The sequence below is a fragment of the Crinia signifera genome, chromosome 4 (assembly GCF_055691185.1).
Source record: "Crinia signifera chromosome 4, ASM5569118v1, whole genome shotgun sequence".
NCBI classification, from domain to species: Eukaryota; Metazoa; Chordata; class Amphibia; order Anura; family Myobatrachidae; genus Crinia; species Crinia signifera.
The window spans coordinates 77,749,210-77,774,023 of record NC_139220.1 but is presented as its reverse complement, the minus strand read 5'-3'; the positions used below and the strand labels follow the sequence as shown (position 1 = coordinate 77,774,023).

At 39.9% G+C, this 24,814-nt stretch overlaps 1 protein-coding gene, 1 long non-coding RNA gene and 1 pseudogene across 11 annotated transcripts in view; 2 read left to right on the top strand and 1 right to left on the bottom strand.

The window, feature by feature from the left end:
* LOC146072345 (uncharacterized) overlaps positions 1-23,724 on the top strand; it is a 43,749-nt gene extending 20,025 nt beyond the window's left edge. The window contains exon 3 of the long non-coding RNA XR_014473077.1: positions 23,668-23,724. This is a non-coding gene — a long non-coding RNA (uncharacterized LOC146072345). The remainder of the gene's footprint in view (positions 1-23,667) is intronic.
* Positions 1-24,814, bottom strand: part of TENM2 (teneurin transmembrane protein 2) — a 2,252,147-nt gene that overhangs the window by 2,079,362 nt on the left and 147,971 nt on the right. The gene's annotated exons all lie outside the window — the stretch shown is intronic.
* LOC146076203 (5S ribosomal RNA) lies at positions 323-441 on the top strand (annotated as a pseudogene).

Genomic DNA, 24,814 nt, shown 5'->3' with positions numbered 1-24,814 from the left:
TCCATTTCTTCTATCATCAAATCAACCTCTTTCCGGATCTTCCTCTATGTACTCTGGCTCATCAAGTATACGTTTCCAGATTTACCTGCCCGTTGTTAGTATTGTGCTGGACTCTATTTAAGTTATCCAACTGTCACTTAAAGAAGTATTTGAGTGAAGTTTATCATTTATGAAATCCGTTATTAAACCGGCATGTTTAAATCCTACTCCTCCTGGTCCGTCTCCAGTTCCTGTGCACCACACGACTCCATCCAGCCCTTCAGCCGTGACACGTCCAAACAGAATAGTCACCAAAAGACAAGCACCAGATGGAAACCTACTGCAATACGATCAAACCAGTGCTGGATCGCCCAAACTCTGCCGACCTTGGAAGCTAAGCAGCAAAGGGCCTGGCTAGTACTAGGATGGGAAACCACCTAGGAACACCAGGTATCGTATATTATTTGTAGGACCACTGGCTACTATATAATTATCACTAATAAAGGTATTATCACTATGCGTAGTCTATTATTTCACTGCTTCAGTCACACCATGTACTATCCACTTCACTATAACACTACACCACTGTATATAAGAAAATGTATTTTAAAAACACTGTCACCAAAAACACAGTCACTATGAGCACGTATAGATAGGAGACCATATATATATTAAAAAAATGGGTACACAACAACCTACTTTTATTGCTTAATCCAGAAAATAAACAAAATATCCGATCTTGTGCAGATACCTCTATTTTTAATCATCTTTATAACCCTATCCCCCCCAAAGAAACCCCCTTCTTTTAACTTAATTCTCTGCCTCCACTAACTACAGGACTGCTACCATAAATATGGAACATTGAAAATTATGCTATAATCCTTAAATGGTGTCCAAGTCATGTGGGGACAATAGCAAAACATCACAGGGAGAATACCCACAGGTACAAAAAGACCGCAAACTAACCAGTAAAAATACCAGATCTCTAAATACTAACTATGCATCATAAGAAACTAGTACACTGCAACTTATGAAGATTGCAAGTGTTCAAACACAAGGTCTAAGTACAACTATGGATCCCCGTACGTAACAGCCTGATTAATATAATTTTAGGACTGGAGACAGTACCATTGGCTGAGACAACCAAGCCCCCACTCCCCAATGGCTAATAACAGCAGCCCCGGCAGTGGACAGCAACAGCCATCAATCAACAAACTCAACACCTGATATGCTTTCACGGACCATATCTCACAGGATTCCCCCACACACAGCCACACCTCCCGTGAACAAGCACCCAGCGAAATGTACGTCGGGACAAGCCGATCACGTGGTGCACACACGTGACCGGCGCACAGCTGACAGACGGGGATGGACCAGCATGGCGGCTGCTCGTGGCTCCCAGCTCCAACAAAGATCTCCGGTAGCAAGGTAACCGCTGGACACGTCCAGCGGACTCCTATTTTTCTATATCTACACTCACAGATCGTGTCTGCTATTTAAGCATACTGTATATTGACTATTTAATACCGGAGACCTGGGAGATCGGGGATTACCCCAATACCCACCTGCATTTTTGGTCATACCGGTCTAGGAAAGAGAATATTTAATGTTGATGAAATATTGTTTTCATTACCTATTTTTTCATTTTTTACTTTATCATCCTTTTTAATTGATTCCTATGCACGTGACCAATGATTATTATCCCCAATTTATTACCAACACAGTGGTAGAAACTATGGGATGTATGAGGATCACAACAGGTCCAGGTGCATAAAATCACTCTCTCTTTCCACAGCTCCCAGACATTTAAAGTCTGACAGACACTACATACCATAATTTTTGGTAGGAATATAAAATCATGGTTCTCAATTTTATAATGATATCAATAATAAAAGCTATATTTTAACTGAAGCAATAACAGCCATTTCGCTGTCTGCGAGATAAGAGTGCCCCCACCAAGAGTATATCTTTCTTTCTCCTTTCCTCCCTTGGAATCTGTGTTGAAGATTGGTATTAGGAAGATTCATGGTATGTGATCAGGGAAGATCACATATCTCCCTCCCTGTTTAAACCTCTGAAGATGACGGTACTTTTATTCAAACATGTCGCGCCTGATGATCTCCTATTTGCATATTGAATAATGAAATTGGCTCAAGACACTGTCTGCCCTGAAAGGATCATTTCTTCAGAGGCTCCTTGTTGCAGAGAAACCACTATGTAAGAAAAATACTCTAAAAGTCAAATAAATACATGGAGGTTGCAAAGTATTCAAAAGACATGGGGCACTCAAGTGACAAAACGTGTTGGAGGGGACCCTAGAGTAAAAACTCACAGGTGTGGCAAAACAATAATGACACTTAAGGCATTGAATGCATTTATTTTTTCTTTATAAATGATCTAACATTGCAATCTTGACATGCATGTTAAAAAATCACCTTAAATGTATTTTACACTATAATTGTCTCAAAAGTCTCTGTTAGCTCTCGCTGTTTAATTCAAATCTCAATGTCTCCACTTCTAAATTCTCATTTTGAGCACTAGATTAAATTAAAAATACACCCTTAGGTACAGATGATCTTCGTATACGGGAAGGAGGGAAGGACAGAGGAAGAATTCCCAGAACTATAAATAGGGCAGGCAGTGTGCATGGTGGGGAGGGCTGTAGAGAGTCTATTGAAGGGGAGAGGGGCAAGAGGAAGCTAGTAAAGAAATCAAATGGGTCCTGGGGTGAAACTAATCACAATATTAGAGCCATATCTAAAAATAAACATAAATTAAAATGCTTACTGGCTAATGCAAGAAGCTTAGTGAGTAAAATCGGGGAGCTAGTAACGGTGATCAGTAGGGACGACTACGACATCATTGGTATTACAGAAACATGGTATAATGAGTCGCATGACTGGGCATTAAACATGGAGGGATATACACTCTACAGGAAAGACAGGGAAAATAGAAGGGGTGGGGGTGTGTGCCTATATGTAAATAATAACTCAACATCATGTGAGAAAAATATGAGCACAGACCTAGAAGAAGACAACTCGGAGACAGTGTGGGCAGAGATAACCGACAATAATAAAAAAACAAAAAACAAATTTATAATAGGGGTATGCTATAGACCACCAAATATAAACGAAAGGGAAGAGTCTCTTCTTTTAAACCAAATCAAACAAGCATCAAATCAGGGTCAGGTATTAATTATGGGGGATTTTAATTTACCCGACATTGGCCCTTATTCTGATTCGGGCGGTACGACCCGCGTGCGGCCGTACCGCCGATGTTTTTATTCTGCACATGCGCAGAGGTCAATCTGCGCATGTGCAGCCCCCTTCGCCGCAGACGTATTTCGTCCGCCGCAAAGGGGGCGTATAGGGGCGTGAGGGGCTTCATACCCTCATTTCCCTATGTGTACGCCCCGCGTTTCATGGGCGTTCCCATGCAAACGCGGGGCGTATGCATGGTAATGAGGGTATGACGCAACTCATGGGGGCGGAAAGCTGACGTCGCCGGATGTCAGCTCTCAGCCCCCATACAAGCTATCACACGGACGATTGTCCGTGTGGTCTCAGCTTGCGGGAGCTGCTGGGGCGTGCGGACCTGCCTTCGATGGTCGACGACCATCGAATGCAGGGGGCAGCTCCCACCATGGTGGAGGCGTACGCCTCCACCATTTTTATGCGGATCGCCAGCCGTCCGTGTACGGACGGCCGTGGCGATCCGTCTCGTGGGCGGGGATTGGTTTGTGCGGCCAGAGCACCGTGTGCGGCTCTGGCCGCACCAACCAGAATAAGGGCCATTGATTGGGAAAATGAAACAGGTAAATCAGCAAGAAGCAATGGGTTCTTAAGCTTACTTAAAGACCAGTTTATTACACAAACGGTAGAAACTCCAACTCGTGATGAGGCACTCTTGGACTTGGAGTATTAACAAAAAACACAGACTTAGTTTCAAACACAAAAGTAATTGAACAATTAGGGAACAGTGATCACAATATGGTTTCACTGGAAATCAACTTCAGTAAATTACATCAAAAAGGATCTGCAAAAATACTAAACTTCAGAAAAGCGAACTTTGAATTATTCAGGGAAGCCCTAACAGGAATTGGGTGGGAAACAGTTATGGAGGGAAAAAATGCAGAGGAAATGTGGGATACTCTAAAAAAGGTGCTTGATTCACTAACTATTGAATACATTCCTAAAGTAACTAAAGCTAAATTCAACAAAAAAAAGCCACCATGGTTGGACAAAAAAGTAAGGTCAGCTATCAAACAATAAAACAAGAGCATTTCAATTCTATAAAAATAACTTGAATGAGGAGGCGTTCGCAAAATACAAAGAATCAAACAAAACTTGTAAAGGGATAATCAAAGCAGCTAAAAGATTATATGAAGAGCACATAGCCACTGAAAGCAAAACCAGCCCAAAGAAGTGTTTTAAATACATTAATAGTAAATGTTTAATTAAGGAAAACATAAGCCCACTAACTGATAGTAGTGGAAAAAGTGTTACTGAGGACAAGGGAAAAGTAAAACTGTTAAATGAGTTCTTCTCATCAGTATTTACTAAGGGAGAGCAGACTGTGGAACGAACATTTACCACAAACGGGACAAATAAGCCAGATCTCATTGTGGATTTCACGCCGAAGGAAATAGTACTGAGGCTAAGCAAACTCAAAACAAATAAATCACCAGAGCCAGATGGGATTCATTCGAGGGTATTAATGGAATTAACGGATGAACTAGCTACCCCCCTACATTATATCTTTAGCAAGTCACTATCGTCAGGTATAGTACCAAAAGATTGGAGAATAGCAGAGGTAGTGCCAATATTCAAAAAAGGAAAAAAAAGAAGATCCCGCTAATTACAGACCCGTTAGTTTAACATCAATTGTGGGTAAACTATTTGAAGTATTTTTAAGGGCTGGTATCCAGGAATATTTAAACCATCACCGTCTACTCAGTACTAACCAACATGGGTTCGTGAAAAATCGTTCATGCCAAACTAATCTACTAGGGTTCTATGAAGAGGTTAGCAAAACCTCGATAATGGAAATGCTGTAGATGTGATTTAGCATTTGATACTGTCCCACACAAGAGATTGATTAATAAAATGGAGAACCTAGGATTGGGTGAAAATATCTGCAGATAGGTAGGGAATTGGCTATGTAATAGGTAGGGAATTGGCTATGTAATAGAGAACAAAGAGTGGTTGTGAATGGTGCTGTATCAGATACGTTACCGGTACTAAGTGGAGTGCCCCAGGGTTCAGTTTTGGGGCCCATTTTGTTTAACATTTTTATTAACGATATTGGGATAGGGTTACTTTGCGGTAACAAAACTTAGCAAAGTCATCAAATCATCAGAAGATGTCACCATGCTTCAAAATGATCTTGCAATTCTAAAAAATCGAAGATGAGGTTCAATGTAGATAAATGCACACAACCAGTGTGCAAGTTACAACCTTAGCGGAGAGGAACTGGATAATTTCATACTTGAAAAGGATCTAGGAGTCCAAATAGACAGCAAACTGGGATGTAGTGCCCATTGTAATGTAGCTACAAAAAAGACAAACAAATTTCTGGCATGTATTAAGAGGGGAATGGAAACTAGGGACTCAAGGGTAATTATGCCACTGTATAAGGCATTGGTGAGACCTCACCTCGAGTACGGAGTGCAGTTCTGGGCCCCACACTATAAAAAGGACATCATATAATTATAAAAAATCCAAAGGCGAGCAACAAAGCTTATTAGGGGAATGGAGACTTTAAGCTACGAGGAGAGATTAAGCAAGCTGGGACTATTTACACTAGAGAAGAGACGTTTAAGGGGGGACATGCTCAACATGTACAAATATATCAAGGGCCAACATAAAGAACTGTCACACACCCTCTTTTCAACTAGAAAGGAATCTAGGATATGAGGACATGAGTATAGATTAGAAGAAAAAAGATTACATTCAGCTAGTAGAAAGAATTTATTTACGGTCAGAACAGTCAAACTCTGGAACTCTCTTCCCAGAGAGGTGGTAACGGCTGGCTCATTAAATGCGTTCAAGGCAAAGTTGGACAAACATTTACTGGATAAAAACATCCATGGGTACAAAAAAGAAATATATTCTGTCTGTAAAAAATATCAGAACCTACCAAATCAGCAATGGATATCTATACCAGGTTGAACTAGATGGATGCAAGTCTTTTTTCAGCCTTACCTACTATGTAACTATGTAATACAGTCCCATTGAGATAAAACACAATTATTATTATTATTATTATTATTATTATTATTATATAGTAGTAGTAATCAGATGTAGCTGTATCTCTCTGGGACTCAATCCACATCAAGTAGTCTGAGAGTGGAGATATGATATACAGGCTGCAGTCATGTAAACCCACCACAACCCTTCAATCAAGTCTCTTAAACACAGAATCAGCCCATAGTAATGAAGAGGGGAAAAAACTGTTGCATCAGCCTGTGGAATAACTCAGAGTGGAAGTCAATATGAACACCAGCTGTAGAAGACGCAGTTAAAGAAATCCACAGTAGGTGGCAGACAGTGGGTGAACTAATTAGCAGATTACAGGTGCAGCTCAGGATAGTGGTAAGGCAGAGTATAATTGTGGCCTAAATGGATGCTGTGATATTGGTATGAACTATGACAACAGAAAATACTCGGCCTGGTATACTGGTCAACTGATGTAGCAACTACTAAGCAGTGCACACGATAAGCCAACAGGAAATCAGCACTGTACATCCAAAAAAAAGGATGAGGAGATGTTTTACAGGATTATTGGCAGTGGGTATAGGAACAGGGAACAAGTACAAGAGTATCTGAGGCCTGGGGACCAGAAATTATACCAGAATAACAGTGTTACTCTGGCAATATACAGCAGGCCAGAGGAGGTTTAAATAAAATTGAAATTCAAAAGTGGCTGGCAGTGGCGTAGCTTGGTTTGGGGCGCCCCCTCCCCCGCCATGAATGGGGGGCGCTTCCCCCCCGGCCGTTGGTGCCCCCCCCCCCATCACCGCAGATGGGGAGCCGGGACGCGCAGACAGGTAAGCCTGCGGGGGATGGGGGGCGGGAGCATTACTATAGCACCGCAGCCCCCCGGTGCCCCCACATGCACAGCCCCTCCCTCCCCCCGCGGGGGCTGCGGTGCTATAGTTACGCCCCTGGTGGCTGGAGTCATTTGAGTGCAGCTGTAGTGCAGGGATTGGTTTAGAGCATGGGTCTTCAACCTGTGGCCCTCCAGATGTTGTGAAACTACATGTTCCAATGTGCATTGCCACATTTTTTCCTATGAGAGCATGCCAAAACTGTCAGGGCATGCTGGGACATGTAGTTCTACAACATCTGAAGGGCCACAGGTTGAAGACATGTGGTTTAGAGCAGGCATGTCCAAACTGTGGCCCTCCAGCTGTTGTGAAACTACACATCCCAGCATTAGAACAATGGTAATAGGACAATGACTGCGCTCCATGACGCTGCAGCTGGTGACCACTCCTTAGGATCTACCAAATCCTTCAAACAACCTCCAAACAGATGGAATGTCACCGGCGCTGTGTCTCCTTACAAACAAACAGGAATGGAGACCTCTACTGCTCAGTTTCTGTTTTTGATCCTTCCTGTATCTGGTCGTTAGACACAGAAATGCTAACTGACTTTAAATATGCACCCTATGTGCACATAGGGGTATCTTTTATGGGTAGATGGTGACCTCTCTTTCCTCCCAATCTCTCCAATGTGCATACCCTCTTCGAACCATCTCTGATATAAACATGGCTTGAACTGGCCTTTTATAACTGCCCTACATACACGTAGCAGTTTCTTTGAATTTTCCTTCTCTGTATAAACCTCCTATTCACATCCACTTCTCCTCCCATCCTCTTTCCCCTTATATGCATAACTCAAATAGGGAGAATGCCCTATATGCGTAGAAGGGTATGTTTTCCCGGTGTCTCATGCATGGGTCCAGAATAGAAGTGAAGATTGAAATGATTTCTTCATAAAAAGTATTTATTCCATAAGACAGGATACAGGAATTTTTTTTTAAAATAGCTAAAAACTGGACAGGGTGGAAACAATCCAAGTGCAACCAGTCTGGATGGAAGCACAAGGATGAACGCTAAGATGGCTCCCTGCAGGTCTCAACGTCCAGTACACTCACAAACGCGTTTCAGGCTCTAAAAAGGCCCTTTTTCAAGGTGTGGAGGATGAGTGTGTTATCAGGTATTTATACCTGTAGACCATCCCCCTAAAAATGGTAGGATACAAATCCTGGTCCGTATGTTGCTTTGCATACAATCTACAATATAAATTTCCTATCTAATACAGGCTCCGGGCTAGCTAAAAAAAAATCATACTAACACAAGTGTACATGGAGAGGAATAGGAATCCCATTTTGGTGGTGATATAATGTTTCATAATTATCGTACAGTATCCAGGTTCTTATTAATTCCCTCTGTATCCTTAGCAGCACTCACGGCTGTTGCCGGCATCCGTAAATCGCCAGAACCGGAAGTAGGTCGCACGTACTTCCGCCTGGATGGAACGCACACATCTGGATATTTGGAACGCATGCCAGCATACCTTGCCATAGTTTTAGCATCCCCTACTAGCAGTGGCGTAAGTTTGTCCAAGTCGCCCGGAGGCAAGATGTATATTGGTGCCCCCCCAAACACACACACACACAATGTTATATAAAATATATACTGTATATATGTCTGTTATGAAATAAATATCTATATATATTTCAGAACTCAGCCACAGAAGTGATTTTGATGGCTTTCAATTAATGAATACCTGCAGGGGAGGAGAGATGCCCCCTTGAGAGCAGGAGCCTGGTGGCAGATGACTCCATTGCCTCCCAGAGTTCTGCCTCTGCCTACTAGCAAAACTGTGGCAGGGCATGATGGGAATTGTAGTTCCACAACAGCCTGACATGCCTGGTTTAGAGAATCACGTGCTGAAAATATGCAGCAGGCACGTTTGTTTACAAACATGACGAAGAAATGTGGATGATGCAGTGGTCCCAGATATTTGCAGAAAGCAATGATATGACAGCCCCAGGTCTGATATCTGGTATTAAGGCATCAGTCCATAACACTTACTGTATCAAGGCAACTTTTCAGCACTGGCAACAATATCATTATTCAAAATATAAGACTTTTTTTGGCACTCACAAATTGATTTCAATTGAATCTATGGTGGATAAGCATGGATTTTACAAGAATGAATTTAAGATTATCATATTGCAGTTTTTTTGCTGTACTTCACACACACTGATGATAACTAAGGATTTGTGTACATACCAACATACTGGCTTCTTTATTGTTATCCACACATACATGAGCACTTGATCTCTGCCAATACTTTAAAGTAAAACAGGTTTTGATTAACAAATTACAGTGGTGCACAATCTGATCATTAGCGAGTGGTTAAGGAAATTGTATGCATTTTCTAACAAATTAAGATGAATCAAATATTTTATTTGAATATACAATGATTATATGCCAGTGTTGGACTAACCTGCCAGTGCTGTCAGTTATAGTAAGACAAATACTGTGTTTAAGCCTACGAACCTTTCGCCCACTGTACAAAGCACTGGTAATGATAAAGTGTATCTGACAAATGGAAAAACATAATGATGATGAACAAGGTTATTTGCTGTCCACAAACCTGCTTTTAAATCTAAAGATGCAACCTGTGCTTTAAACATGTATGTTGTTTTGATGATATCTTTTATGGTGATACTGTATGTGTTATACCATACCTCCCCATTTAATAAATTGTCCAGCAGCAGGATAAACTTAAGATGTGAAATATCTTTGTTTCTAGACTTGTGCACACCAACTGCACATTGACTTGATAACCATAGAGATCTGTTATAAAATAAATGTGATGTGCAAATTAAGGAATAGTCATTAGCATGGTTGGATCCAAAGAAATGCTGAAAAGGCATTGCCAAGTGTACAGTAGAGTGTTGCAGTCGGGTCCTTATCTCTTTTTATTTTTGGGGGGGGATTTTGGTTTTATATATTGGTTGGTTTTAAATACACCCTAACAAGGGCAGGTACAGATGGAGCCCCTCTCAACTATCTTCCTTATGTCGTGGCTCACAATGGCTAGCCATGGCTATCCTATTGTTCTTAGCAGCAATACAATACATAGAACAATGCAGTAGGGGATTATCAGAGTAATCCAATTACTCACTTAATCCTATGAAAGGGCTAGATGAGGAGGATTCCATCGGTATACCCTTAAAAGTGGTTCCTAAACACTTGTGCTTTACCTGTTTACTGTATATATCCATATGTCAGTTCTTTAAGTGCAACCTCATGTACAGTAGGTTCTTCCTTCATTCTCAGTAAGATATTGCATAGAAATGAAGGAAGACATATTAATCACTCCTGAAGAAGTCCAGCACAGGCAGAAGGATGAAACACGTTGAGTGTTTTTGTTGAGACGCTGTGACACCTCATCGTGCTAGCAGGATGCAGCACTGGCAGTTAAGCTGTTAATTTTTAACTTCATTGTATGTCTTTTATTTCACATTAACTATTAGTGTATATACAGTATACACTATTGACTATTCCTTTATTTCTATGCAATTTCCAACTGAGAATGAAGGAAGAACCTACATGAGGCTGCACTTAAAGAACTAAATACAAGTGGTTGGGAACCACTTTTAAGGGTACATTTGCATTTGTTAGAAAGTTGTACAAGGCAATCAGGGATTGCCCACAAGGATGCTTGAAGCTATGAATAAGGCCATGACAGTGCAACTGGAAGGGCTACTTAATGTGCAAGGAGGATAAATGTATGCAGACATATCTGTAATTTATTGTCAAATGCTGGCAGAATACCAACATGTACTTTTAATGTTTTTAACTGAAACATGGTTAAGATTGGGGCTATGAATTTCTGTGATGACTGGGAAGTATTATTTACAGAAAAGATAGCAAAGGTCCTAAAACACCACCCAGAGCTGGCAACATAATGCAGTGGAGGCAGATAAACAAGGGCATCTTGTTGTGTTTTTGTATTCTCTATTATTAAAAAGTTTTTACATACATTCTATCTGTATTTTGGGCATTATTCAGACCTAATCGCTACTGTGTAAAATTGGGGAGGTCTGAGATCAGTTAGGCGCTGCCCCACAGAGTAACTTAAAAATATTGCCAATTGCGAGCCAGCTGAAAATCCATATGCGCTCACTTTTCCTTACCTCCAAAACTTTGTTTTAATTATTTACAGCAATATATATTTGAATAGTATCACATTGGGGCTAATGTGCCTTACAATTAGGGATTCAAACAAAGTGAATATAACACTATGGGTGAAATGTATAGGATGAGAGATTCAGAAAGTGAGAGATTTGGTAAGAAATCTCCAGTTTTTTTTAAAGCCGCAATTATTTACACTGCAAAAACAGTTTGATTTTGCAGTGTAAATGATTGCCACTTTAAAAAACTGGAGATATCTTCCCAAATCTCTCACTTGCTGATTATCTCATCCTATTCCATTTCACCCTATGAGTAAAATGTACTGTAACAGGGTGCGATTTTTTGTTCAAAAATTGCACCTTTTACCTAAAATTGCACATGTAGTACTGAGTTAATTGCGTTAAAATGTGTATGTTTGGAGAACCACAAGCCAAGCATGTGGGGCATTAAAGGGCCCGCTGGGACTTTTAGTCCCACAGTATGACCAATGTTACAATAATGTTTAATGTTACAATAATTACAAAAAATACACCAAGAACAGTAGGGCTTTATTAACATACATGCAAACACCCATTCATGTATGCAAACATACAAACTCACCTACCCTGGCTTTAATGCAGGTCTGTCCTCTACTCCAGTAGGGCTCCGGGGGGGTTAAACCGAAACCCCGAACTGGAGAAGCTGCCTGTGTATATACTCACAAGCCTCTCCTCTCGCCCCCGCTACTGAGAGGGAATCCTAGTGAAGTCAGCCACTGGTACTCCTCTTACCCAATCTTGGCTGACCTCCAGGGGAGTTACACACCCGATTGGAGTGCCTGGTGACTGACTGTAACCCGGTAAATACAAGGAGGACTCTTAAGGCGTTGACCGGTAAGTAGAGGATTGTGGAGCCGGCACCCTCTCCCACACTACTCACTGTTTACATGTGGGACTGGACGAAAACTGAGCCTAGCCATATCCTCAGGAAGATTCCATTATTGGTAGTCATATGTTTTTTATATGTTTTATGATGTGATTGCAATGAGAGAACAAAATTCTATTTTATTCTGACAATATTACACTACAGTATCTCCACAATTTATTTAGCCTCTAAACAGGATTAAGGACCAAAAGTGTACATCTGAAAATCCTACTGTGTACAAATGTAAGATCTATATGATATTAATTTTTTTTGGATCCCTAATTATAAGGCACCAAAGTGCTAACGTGACAGCATTCCAATTTTTGTTGTATGTGTCCCAAGGGTTTATGGTGAAAGCAGTACCGAACTTCCCATTAGGCACGCAAGGCACATGTTTGGGGGCAGCACTTGGATGCTTGTGATAGTACTGTTAGCCTGAAATGTACCAGAAACTGCAAAATATACACTGTAATGTACCCTATTCTATCTTAAATAGAGTGTAAATGGATAGGACATGCAGATACTGCATGTCCTATCCACTTAGTAAATATGTATACATAATTAAAAAAAAAAATCCATTAAACTGGCTATTATCAATTGAGGGCTTATAAGTAATAAATAATTACCTAATACAATTAATACAATCAGGTGGTGGTGGGGGACAGTCACTACTGTAGTGCCTAAGGGTGCCCTGTATGTTGACAGGAAGCACTTGTTAATTTTTGTACAATCAGTTGCACTAATTGTATACTTCTTTCTTAACTATTTACAGTATATTTTGTTAAAGGTATTTTATGAGCTATGATGCAATTTTATTTTTAAACAAATACATATTTGTCAATGTACTGCAGGATACTTAACTTAAAAAAAATAAAATAAACGCTAGCAATGTAATTTAAAATGCTTATCTTATTTAGTTGCATTAGCTGAAGAAGACTTCGTTTGTCCAACTTATTTTTCAATTATTGCTTTAAAACCTCCTGCTGATGGTTTTTCAAGCGCAAAATTTACACAATATTACCTCTGTTTTTAAACAAAATTGAATCAATTTGCATTGACTTATTGCAACAAAACCAGCTGTGAGATTCTAATGAATTGATAGGTTTTGTATGATCTCCGAAAGTCAAATTTATATGTAAATTACATGCTGTAGTTCATGTTTACAGCTGAAAAATTATCATTATGCATACCTAAAAGTTCAAATGTACCTTTTTTGCCATTTTAATATGTTGATAGGAATACCCAACTTCAGCTTAGTATTAATATTTCACTCTATTAGTGTATCAGTTATTAAAATACCACCTGAGCCTGATCTGAAGATAGATTAGATTTGCTGACTGTCCATGTGTACATTTCAGTTTATTTTCTTTAATTTTTAATTTATTTATTACAATTGCCAAGATATACAGCTGTGGACGGGCATCATGGGTGAGATTTAATAGGGTGAGAGATTTGGTAAGAAATCTCCATTTTTTTTTAAAGTGGCAATCATTTACACTGCAAAATCAAACTGGTTTTGCAGTGTAAATGATTTCCGCTTTAAAAAAACTGGAGATTTCTTACCAAATCTCTCACTTTTTGAATCTCTCATCCTATTAAATCTCACCCCATGCGTCATTTTGTAATGCATCTGATTAACAGAAGTTCTACTGACCAAAACTCAAAGCACAATTTAGCAACACTCAATATATTGCATATATAAAAGGTAATAGGCGTTTTTTATTTATTAAGTCACTTCTTCAATAGAGCAGGCAGATCAGTAATGATTGCTTAATCCCCATAGCTTGCCTACTTGTGTAATTTTTTATTTATATAGTGCTATTCTCTTATAAGATTCAATTCAATTTACAGTTTGCAGAAGGCGAGTCAGCTGTTTTCAGCATGCTTAGTGCGGTGCTCTGTACTACTGTAATTCCTATCATTCCCTGTTTTGTTGGAGCAGAAACAATTGCAACTTGATAGGAAATTTGAAATAAACTCAACACAAATGGAGCCAAAAGTTATCATCAAATTATGCTGTGGGACAGCAATGCTCATCAGTGTGCCCCTAATTGATATATATATATATATATATATATATATATATATATATATATATATATATATATATATATATATATATGACACAACAGACAACACATAACAAATATGTTGTCATGCCAAACCCTTCACACTCAAAGATCAGTTCATTTTTTATTTACTGTAAACTAAAAATGTCTCTACATTCATCTCCTGCTTCAAGGTTCTATGGGGCAGATTTATTAAGCTTGGAGAAGAGATAAACTGGAGATAAAGCAGATAAAAGGTAAAAGGAGATAAAGCACCAGCCAATCAACTCCCAACTGTCTTTTTCAAACACAGCTGATTGGCTGGTGCTTTATCTCCTTTTACCTTTTCTCCGCTTTATCTCCAGTTTATCTCTTCTCCAAGCTTAATAAATCTGCCCCTATATTGGCCCTACTCCCATTTAGGGCCAGCAACAGAAATCATGGGAACCAGTTCAGTGATCTCTCTGGCTCTACCTCCACCCCTTACCCCCAACCACACTTGTCCCCCACCATCCTCCAAACATTCCTACATTTTATATTATTATTATTAATAATAATAATCTCAGTCTCCTACAAAGGCATGCTCATAGGGTGTGCCAGGTGTGCACAGGCCCTGTTCCGCCCTCAAAATCGCCATGCAGCCCGGTTGGCACTGTCTCAGAGTGGCTCACTCACAAATTCACAATTCATGATGCTGCCCAACTGATAGTCTCCCCCTCCCCCCAGGAATCATGCTGCAATGGACTGAGCCTGAGGAATGGAGCAGATGGGAGGGAATCTGATGCTCTATGCCCAGCTCTGCCTCCATATTATCACAGCCGGGTGCATGCGGCATAACGCAATGATGCCATCATGCTGCACATGCGTCATCACATCAATCCGAGCTCTCTCTCCCTCTCCCGCTGGGCCCACTGTACTGCACGCTGCCTGAGCTAGTGGATGGAGGGAGGGGAGGGCTGCCTGCAGCTGCTTCTTGTGCAATCTCCTCCTCTGATGAGAGTAGAAAATGCCTGGTACTGCCAGCAGACTGACTGACCAGTTCAGTGTAACTCTCCAGTACATACGGTTCCTGGTGTGCAGACTTTAAATGTAAGTTAATTACTCTTGGCTCTTATATCTTGATAAACAAAAGTGGTTCTGTGAGAAACTGAAAGTGATATAATATAAATAAATAAGCTAGCAATGTGCATGTAAACCCCTCCTGACAACGAGCACATAGACCCTCCCAGCCACAAGCACATTACAATCCCCTGGCAATAAGCATCAAATCCCCTGGCAATGAGCATGTAACCTCCTAGCAGTAAGCATGTAACCCCTGGAAGGGAACATATAACCCCTGGAAAGAAGCATGAAACCCTGGGCAATGAGCAAGAAACAATGGCAATGAGCTTGTAACCCCTGGCAATGATCATGTAGATATGCAGCAGTTCAGGGGGAATTATGTGTGAAAGCAGCACTACAGGGGGCATTATGCATTTAAGCAGTACTACGGGGGCATTATATATGTAAGTAACACTACAGGGGGCATTATTTGTGTAAACGGAACTACTATGGATATTATGTGTGTAAGTGGTGCTACATTTATGCCCAATAGACAGTGATAGACATGCTCCCTATGCAGTGATGGACATGGCCCCTCTAATGGTCCCCCCTACTAAAATGGACAGCACATGTTCTCCTATACAGGTTGAGTATCCCGTATCCAAAATGCTCGGGACCAGGAGAATTTTGGATAACGGATTATTCCGTATTTCGGAATATTTTAATATTTCAATTATGTATTTTGAAGTATCTTGCATGTATGCTGTATAAACACATAAAATACACACAAATATATTTTAATACCACATAAAATACACACAAATATATTTTATTTGTTAAAAAAACAAGGTTTCAAAACATGAAACAAAATTTGTGTACTATCTCAGATATTGAATTTGAATGCCAAGCAATAATTTTCTTGCACATATATAGTGCCAGTTACATATCATGTCACCAGTAGTGCTGTTACAAATGTCCCCAGTGAGTTTTTAGCAAAAAAAAAATTTTTTTTTCACTTTCTGGAATGTATGGTTTTCGGAATAATTCGGATAACGGATACTCGGATACGGGATACTCAACCTGTATAATGTTTCCATGTACTCCCTCATGTGCTGCCCCCATTTATGAGCAGAGTGCCTGACTCCATGCCCCCCATCACCAGCAGAGTGTCAGACTCCATGTCCCATATCACAAGCAGAGTGTCTGCTTCCTTTTTTCACATCACCAGCAGAGTGTCTGCCTCATGTACCTCCATCACCATCGAAGCATACCTCGAAACTGTCCTGATTTTTGTGGGACTGTCCCGGTTGGGGGCAGTTTGGAGTCCCCCCTGTTATCCTTTGTAATGTGTCTTTTCACTGCAGAGAGGGCATGGCCTTGTGGGAGGATCACAGACATGGGCCACTTCCCCTGCCTGGGAGACCATACCCCAGAATTTCTGCATGCTTTCAGCGATCTTGTGTCCCTCCTCCACTGGTAACAATGTTGGGAGGCATATGTGTCTGCCTCTGGCTTGGGGGCATATCATGCACCTGCACAGGTACAGATGGAGCGGGTCCCATCTTTGGCCGGCGCTCGCCAGATCCCTTGCACTGGCGAGCGCCGGCAATAGAGACTGGGACGCGCGTGTGTCTCACATGCACGCATGTCCCAGTTTCCTGTCGGCGGGGGGACGGGAACCCTGTCCGTCTCTGCTTCAGGGAGACGGACAGGGTTTGGGGGGGGGGGTGCGGCAAGGCGGCGGGTCCCGAGGCGACTGCCGGCGGAAACCCGGGGGGAGCCCCATTGTAAGGGGACGCGCGCGCATCTCGTGGTGGCTGGTGAATCTTCCGCCATCCCCTGCAAAGCTGGGACCCACTCCATCTGTATATGTAACCAATATCTCTGAATTCTATTATCATGTAGTGTTCAAGATTGGTTACTAATACTATTCAATGAGATGGGGGAAACAATGTATTTTTTACTTACTCAGTATTAACCCCTCCCTTGCATGCACCTGAGTGGTATTACTGAACTAATTGAGCATCTACCACTATCCATATGTATGCCTCCATATCCCCCCTTCCCCCGCAGAGTGTATGCATCTATCTATATCCCTCATCCCCCAAGGTATTCTAGCATTTATCCCCCAGCATCCACCTTTCCCCTGTGCTCTATATAACATATTTTCTTCTTGCCCAGACCTTCATCCTGGGCAGGGGTCCCAGACCCCACTGTTTCTGATAGCAGTCCTGTACAGAAGCCAGCCTTACTAACTTGGAACTCAGCGTCCTTGGCTGCAGTCATGCTTCCGGACAATGTTTACTACATTGTTTGTTCCACTAAAAAAAATATTGCAAAAGCATGAGGGTTAACCCCTTCAGTGCTGTAGTGGTCATATTAGCCGCGTGAGTCAGCCTATACACTTTTTTTTTTTTAATTTTGAAGATCAGAAACACATTAAGCGACAGATACAGTAATGTGAGTGTTGGTGGGCATCATTTTTTGAGAGAGCAGGTAATATAAGGTGCAGTTTCTTAACCTTCCAGTAATCATTAGTTACTGTAAAAGCTTTTTTGAATCATAGTTTTTATATAAATGTGTAATAAAAGCCAAATTGCTATCACCATTTCCTGAGTGTTACTGGTATAAATCATTCATGAAACCTTGACCGTAAATTTGTATAACTCATATAAAAGTAGTGTATTTTTATGTTGTATTTGGAAAAGGTATTAGCAATCAGGATTATTCTTTAGACCAGGCATGTCCAACCTGCGGCCCTCCAGATGTTGTCAAACTACACATCCCAGCATGCCTTGCAATAGTTTTAGCATTCCCCAATAGCAATACCATGGCAAGGCATGCTGGGATGTGTAGTTTCACAACATCTGGAGGGCCGCAGGTTGGACATGCCTGCTTTAGACTATAATATGTTGTGCACAATGAGGTCTATACACGTATACATTTATTAAGCAAGCAGTGCTTAATCTATGCTTAAACATCAAACTTACATGTAAATGGAAACTTGGGTCTTCAATTACAGATATATCTACTCTCATTGGAGCTGTGATATGACCACTATTGCCCGCTTGGCGGAGCAAGTTGCTTCCGCCACTCACATGTGCTGTGTCGGGCACTGACCAATGTACTTCAATGAGTCAAGGGTGCGACTGACACAGGAGCATGGGATGAGTGCGCGCCTTTTGCCACACAAGTCTCACGTGCAACATGGCGTAGCTCTGATATGCTGGCTAAATCTGTGTATGCAAATCAAACTAGAATAAAAATATGCATCCAAACATTTGATATATTCTGAAAAAGTAATATCAACACTTTATAGAGATGTCATCTTGGTAAAGAAGATGCAGTGTCCCAAGTTATAGTTATGAGATTGTAATAATTTATGTAAACATAAACAAAATAAATTTACTTGGGTATCAATCCCCGCTGCTATTTTCAATGGGGAAAATAGCGGTGGGTGCCTATTCAATGCTTCCTTTTCTGACAGCATTGAAGAGGTTTATTGAAAGAATAGGCCTGTTTTGCCGATAACGGGCCAGAATTGTCGCAATCACAGACGAATCTGGACAATCCACGGCCGTTTACGCGACCACGCCCCTTTTTCGCCAATGAGCAGATGGGACATTGAATCCCACCTGGCGATATGCTGTCAAGCAAAAGGAAAATGGGCCAGGGTCACGGCTGTTGGGACAGATCGACAGTCGTGACCCATGATTAAAATTAAAATGTACTTTTTTTTTTTAATTCACAGAATGATTACAGTAAGATGCTTAAGGGTAAATTTACTAAAGCTTCTAAAAATTAAAAAGGGATGTTGCTCATAGCAACCAATCAGTTTATGACTATTATTTCTCTATTGCATCTTAGAAAATGATAGACAGCATCTGATTGCTTGCTATGGGCAACATCACCTATTTTCAAGTTTAGAAGCTTTAGTAAATAAACCCTTAGAATCTCCTCCTAGAGCAGGGGTGGCCAACCCATATGAGACGAAGAGCCCCAAAAAAAAATTCTGTTAAGACAAAGAGCCGCAACCATTCAAAAATGGGTGTGGCCTTGCTCCCATAAGGCCACTCCCCATGTTTAAATGGGTAGTGGCTTAGAATGACATCAGGACACACCGGCTGAGGCCCGAAACAGCGTTGACCAAATAAACATCACCTTTGAAATATAATGGTCCCGAGCATTTCGGGTTACAGTATACTCATCCTGTATCATGTTCCACTATGCAATTTAAGTGAATTAAAGCTGGCACGCACATGTGTCCGCCTCCCATTCACATCACGGCAGTGATACAATCAAGGGCGGCATGCCATGCTTCATTTGCATTGTGATCCCGCAATAATGTAGAAGGACACATCTGCTCTTACACATTTACAAAATCCTTACACTTATGCTTTACAGCTGGGAGAGGGATGGGGTTGGATAGGAACATCCTAACATAGACAAAGTAGAGTATGGGTATGTTTACAAATACGTGCAGATTATAAAAAAGATCAATCCTGATCAATTCTGCCGAAGTGCGTACACTTGTCACTTCACCTGGCTTCATACATAGGACACAAAGTATCTTACAAGGCTGCAGACTCTAAATTTCTTGACCTTTAACTTTATGTAATATTAAGTATTTTGATACTATATAATTAATTTCTATATTAAAGTAATTATTAATGATATTGCCTTGTTTCTTTAGCCAATAACATACCATGTTATACAGTATATCTTAAATCGACAAAACTATCTATAAAACACACATTTTTCTCTACGTTCATTGTACCCTCATTCAAACAAATACATATTTATAGTGAGTTTTTCGTCTGCTCAGGGATAAAAAAGGTAACATTTTTATAACTAGCTATTGAGTAAAACAGAAAGATTCCTGTAGGACAAGTGGCAGCAGAGTCTCTACTTTCCTACCCATAGAGAGCAGTTCTACTGTACATCCCGCTGTTCCCAAACATGTAAATGTATCAGAGAAACTGAATTATTTGTAGGTGGTCAGGAGCAGGTGCACATTTTGGATGAGGATGATAGTCCCCAGCAGTAGGGAATCTCGTGATTGGCTGTTTACAAACGCTTCGATGTGGTCTCATATTTTATGCTTTTGTTTGTTTAAACAAAGTTTTTTTTTTTCTTTTTAATGTATGTAACAGAGAGTAATGTCTGCAGTATTAGGTATGTTTTTGCCATGTTACTCGTTCAGAGCACTAGCATAAATAAGATGTAGTGTATGTGATACACAGTATACCTGGTGTAAAACAAACTGTATGAATATGTATAATGTATGCTACTGTTACTGACATGCACACTGTATGTAGAGATCTGCAGTTTTTCATATTGTTTCAATGTCTAAGCCAACTCTGAATTAGCCTTGTGCGTTTCACTTTAATTGTGATATTAAAAAGTAAAAATGTATTTATTGGATAATTTCTTCCTTTAGAAATGGTACAGAGTATGTATGTGAAAGGCTTTAAACATGGGTTTCATCTATTTTGCTTCCTTTATCCTTACCATGACATAAGTTGCTGTCTGCCTATATTTGAAACCACCAATCTGTAGAGCGTATTCCTATTGCTAATAAAGAAGTCACTCACTCAAACCTTTGAAGCATTAGACATATTTGCATTACCTCTTTCCCCTTCTCATTCGCAAGTATACAGGAGGGTAAGCTTGTGGCCTTGGGGAGCATTAAAGATGCCAGCATTCATCAAGGGGATGGAGGTCCCAATCTGGTGGACAGCTAGTTAACTATGTACAAAATGCAGTTATTTCAAGCATGTTTTATCTCAATAAGGAGCATGAAATAATATATAACAATTCCAATCAGCAGACTGGGAATCCATCTTTATTAAAAGCTTAATAAAGATGGATTGATCCTCTAGCAGACACATATGTATGTTAGCACTTCTTATTTACCAGTAAAAATTTAGTTTAAATGTACTATTTTTGTCATCTAATTCTGTTATCCTTTTTTCCTAATGAGTAGCAGTACATTGAGCAGGGATTAAGGTGTGGTCCGTGTTCTTAAAGCAGATTGTTTTTAAACAAAAATAAAACAAAGAAAAATAACACTTTGGGGAAATTTAATTGGCCGTAGTATAATTACCGAAGCTAATTGATCCCTGGGGGCGTATTCAATTAGTTCTGATAGCCGGCAGTATCAGGGCTAAAAATCTGAGGCAACTGACACGCTTTTGCAACTGAACGCAAAAAAACACATGTATCCAGAAATTGTTCCAGATGCTTTTTTTGCATTAAAACAGGACTCAATTGAATTGCCCAATAACACCATTGGGTAATCAATAGCAGCAGATTCTCCTTATATTTGCACAAAATGTTTTCATGATCAATTGAATCATGAATTTATCTAAAACATAAATTAGTTTATTTTCTTATACCTGTTTATTCACATCACTAGCTATTTACTATTTTTCAGCCGCATAATAACTACAAGTATATTTCTCTTTTTTGTTTCAGGTATTTACAAAAATAAAGTTGTGATATTAGGGATAGTATTCATAACAATGCAAATTGGATAGATAATATACTGTAAAACATTTTGTAACAATTATTCTGATTTATCATTTATATATATATTATATAGTTAGTAGGATGTGCACAACATTTTAGTACAGTATAGTCTACATCTCCTTTAAAAGCATCATACTTGTATTTGGTGCACTAGGTAGAGTATGACATACTGTACCCTAGCACAATTTAAACATAATAATTATTTTAAAAAATACATTGCGCAAGTTGCTATTTAGTGTAGCTGGGGTTAAGGCAGTGCAAGTAATGTGTACTTGAGATGGCTAGCAATGGCTATAACTATCTTCCCTCGTGGGTCCTGGAATGTCAAATATGTATTTTTTTCAACCTGGTCAACAGAAACGTAATCAAGTAAAATGTTATAATATGCATAAAAAGCAGTTTCATCCTTATTTTTACAAGTTTTCTTTTTTTTTTCTATATTGAAAAACTCTATAGATGAGTTCTCTTTGTGTAACTGCTGTGGTAGCTGAATCTCAGAATAATTGTTGTTATGGATGGCTGAATATGGACATTTGTGGGCAGTGAAGTAGACAAAGCATTGCTAAACTTTGCCATGATATACCCTTAGAGATTTGTAATGTACGAAGTACATGACTATCTTCAGTATTTTTTGTAACAACTGGAATAAAAAGTATCTAATATAATATTGCAATATTTCCTAATATGTCATAGGAAAAATATACTATTAATAATTAGACAATATATTTATTTATACCAATTTGATATGTAATATGGACATTTTAAGGATTATAAAGGGAACCTCAATTTAAATATGAGGACTACAAAATAGTATGCACTAAAATGAACCAAAAAATAATTAAAAACCAAACATACAATAAGAAATGTTAAATATTCATCTGATTTGTATCAAGATAAACAAGACACAGCTTAAGAAATGAAGGGATCACAAACTGTAAAAAAAGACCCTTTATCGATCACATTTTAGAATTAATTGCCATTCCAGTAAATATATTTACTGTGCAGTTTACATTTTTAAGTCACCATTCTGGAGAATGACCACTTTGCGCTGTGTTTGTATATTCAAACTGCAATAAGGTTATAGTCAAACAAGGGGGGGGGGGAGAGAGACTACAGCATGGTCAATTATCTTTTTGATTGGAATGACTGAAGTTAGACTATAACTAAAACTAGCAAAGAAATATCACTTTCCTTCCCCTTTTCCCCTTCCCTTTCTTTTGTCTTCCCATTTCCTTCCCTCCTGTGCAACACAAATTATAGGAATGAAACTAGATGGGCCCCTGGTAATTGGTGTGATATGAGCCCCCTGTGATAAGCTTTCATCAAGAAAGGTTACCACATGTTCTACAAAGCATACCCAAGGATAGGTGATACAATTCTCCAATTCCTGACACTAGACAAGAACAAGGGTATTTTTTTCAAGCTCCCCAGTGGAGTGAAACTCGTTGGTGGTTTAAGTGACTGACTGTACCTAAATATAGTCCTGAAACACAGCAGAGAATTCCCATCTTGAACCTCTGAAGATTTGACCATTGAGGATACCTTTCCTGGGCCAACACCATCACCCAGAGGCAACCCCTAATATCTATCTGGTGGATATACTGAAGAGGAACTTGAATCCAGTATATGGAACTGCCAGTGGGGCTTTATTGCTTTTGTCCCTCTTACAACAATACCAGTGAGGATAATCAAGAAATGGACTCTACATCTGCAAACTAGAGCTCAAATACTCAATCTGATTTTGTGTCCCCCCCCCCCCTTATTTTTAAGTTTTTTTTTAATGGTCAAATGTTGACCCTTATTACTGTGGAGTTTATATTGTTTTCAATTTTCAATTTTAAGATTAAAAATTATTTTAGCGGTATATGAAATGTTTAATCATTAATCTTATTAAATATTGGATATTAGCGCAGTCTTTTCCCTTTTTTTTCTCCTTATCTATTTTAGGGATTGACACCCCCCACCATTGTACTGCAGCTTGACAGAGCCACTGACACTTCTGCGCCTCCAACAGACGGAGCATCTGCGTGGCTGCCATGTGCAAAGTCGTTCAGCCGGTCTCCGTGCTAAGAAGATCTAACAAACCCGCTGGCAATACAAGGAGGACGGCACATGTGACTTAGTTGTACCCGGAGAATTTCAATACGGGACAACTTAGGGTAAGACAGGGAAAGCAATGCTGATCATAATTGCACAAAAACACCAACTCCTTCTCAAAAAGATTGTACATTTTGATATTAACCATTTAATTATTTTACAGGTACCACTCGAGAAATATTATATCTCTATTTACATTAATTCCATTTCAATATTAGCGCTTTTTTGCCATTATCTAATACTACTGCGCCTAATATTGCTAAAGTTTACAATCTAGTAGGAAGGGGAGACAGACAGATTACATGAAGGGCAAGCGAGTGGGAGGTGGCTTGATGGCAGGATGTAAGCAAGGTGGCAAGGGTTGGAGGACAAGCCTCAGAACTAAGTTATGCAGTAGAAGGGTACACCTTGATGAATAGGTAAGTTTTCAGTGCCCGTTTGAAGCTTTGCAAAGTTGGGGAGAGTCTAATGGAATGAGGGAGTGCGTTCCACTGAAGGGGTATTGACAAACGCAATAAGTAGATGGAGCTTTCACAGTAAAGAAAACGTTTTCGGCTCCACTAAAGAATGGTAAGTGATCTGAGTAGTTTAGCCTATGGCAGAGTGCAAGTCTAGCACTCAGCACATGCAGCCTAAATGCAGAGAAAGCCCTTAATTCATATCAATAAGCACTATATCAGGTAGTTTTGCTGAATTTATCATTTAGACCCCTTATCTCATATTAGTACATGGACCCTTCTTTCATTATCTTACTCAGTGTTTAGCTCTAAGTGCTTGAAGAATATCTAGAAGGTAAGATAGTGTCTTAGCTCAGGCAAACTGAAACTCCAGTGTGCCAAAGAGTGAAAAATACTGCAAGAGTTAGAAGTTCATTTACATCCTTTATTAAGTCACCATCAGTGATGGAACCAGAGTTGGGGCTGCAGCACAGATCAAAATTCAAATAGGGTAGCCACATCAACGGCTAGTTAGTCTTTCCTGCAATATATGGCAGACT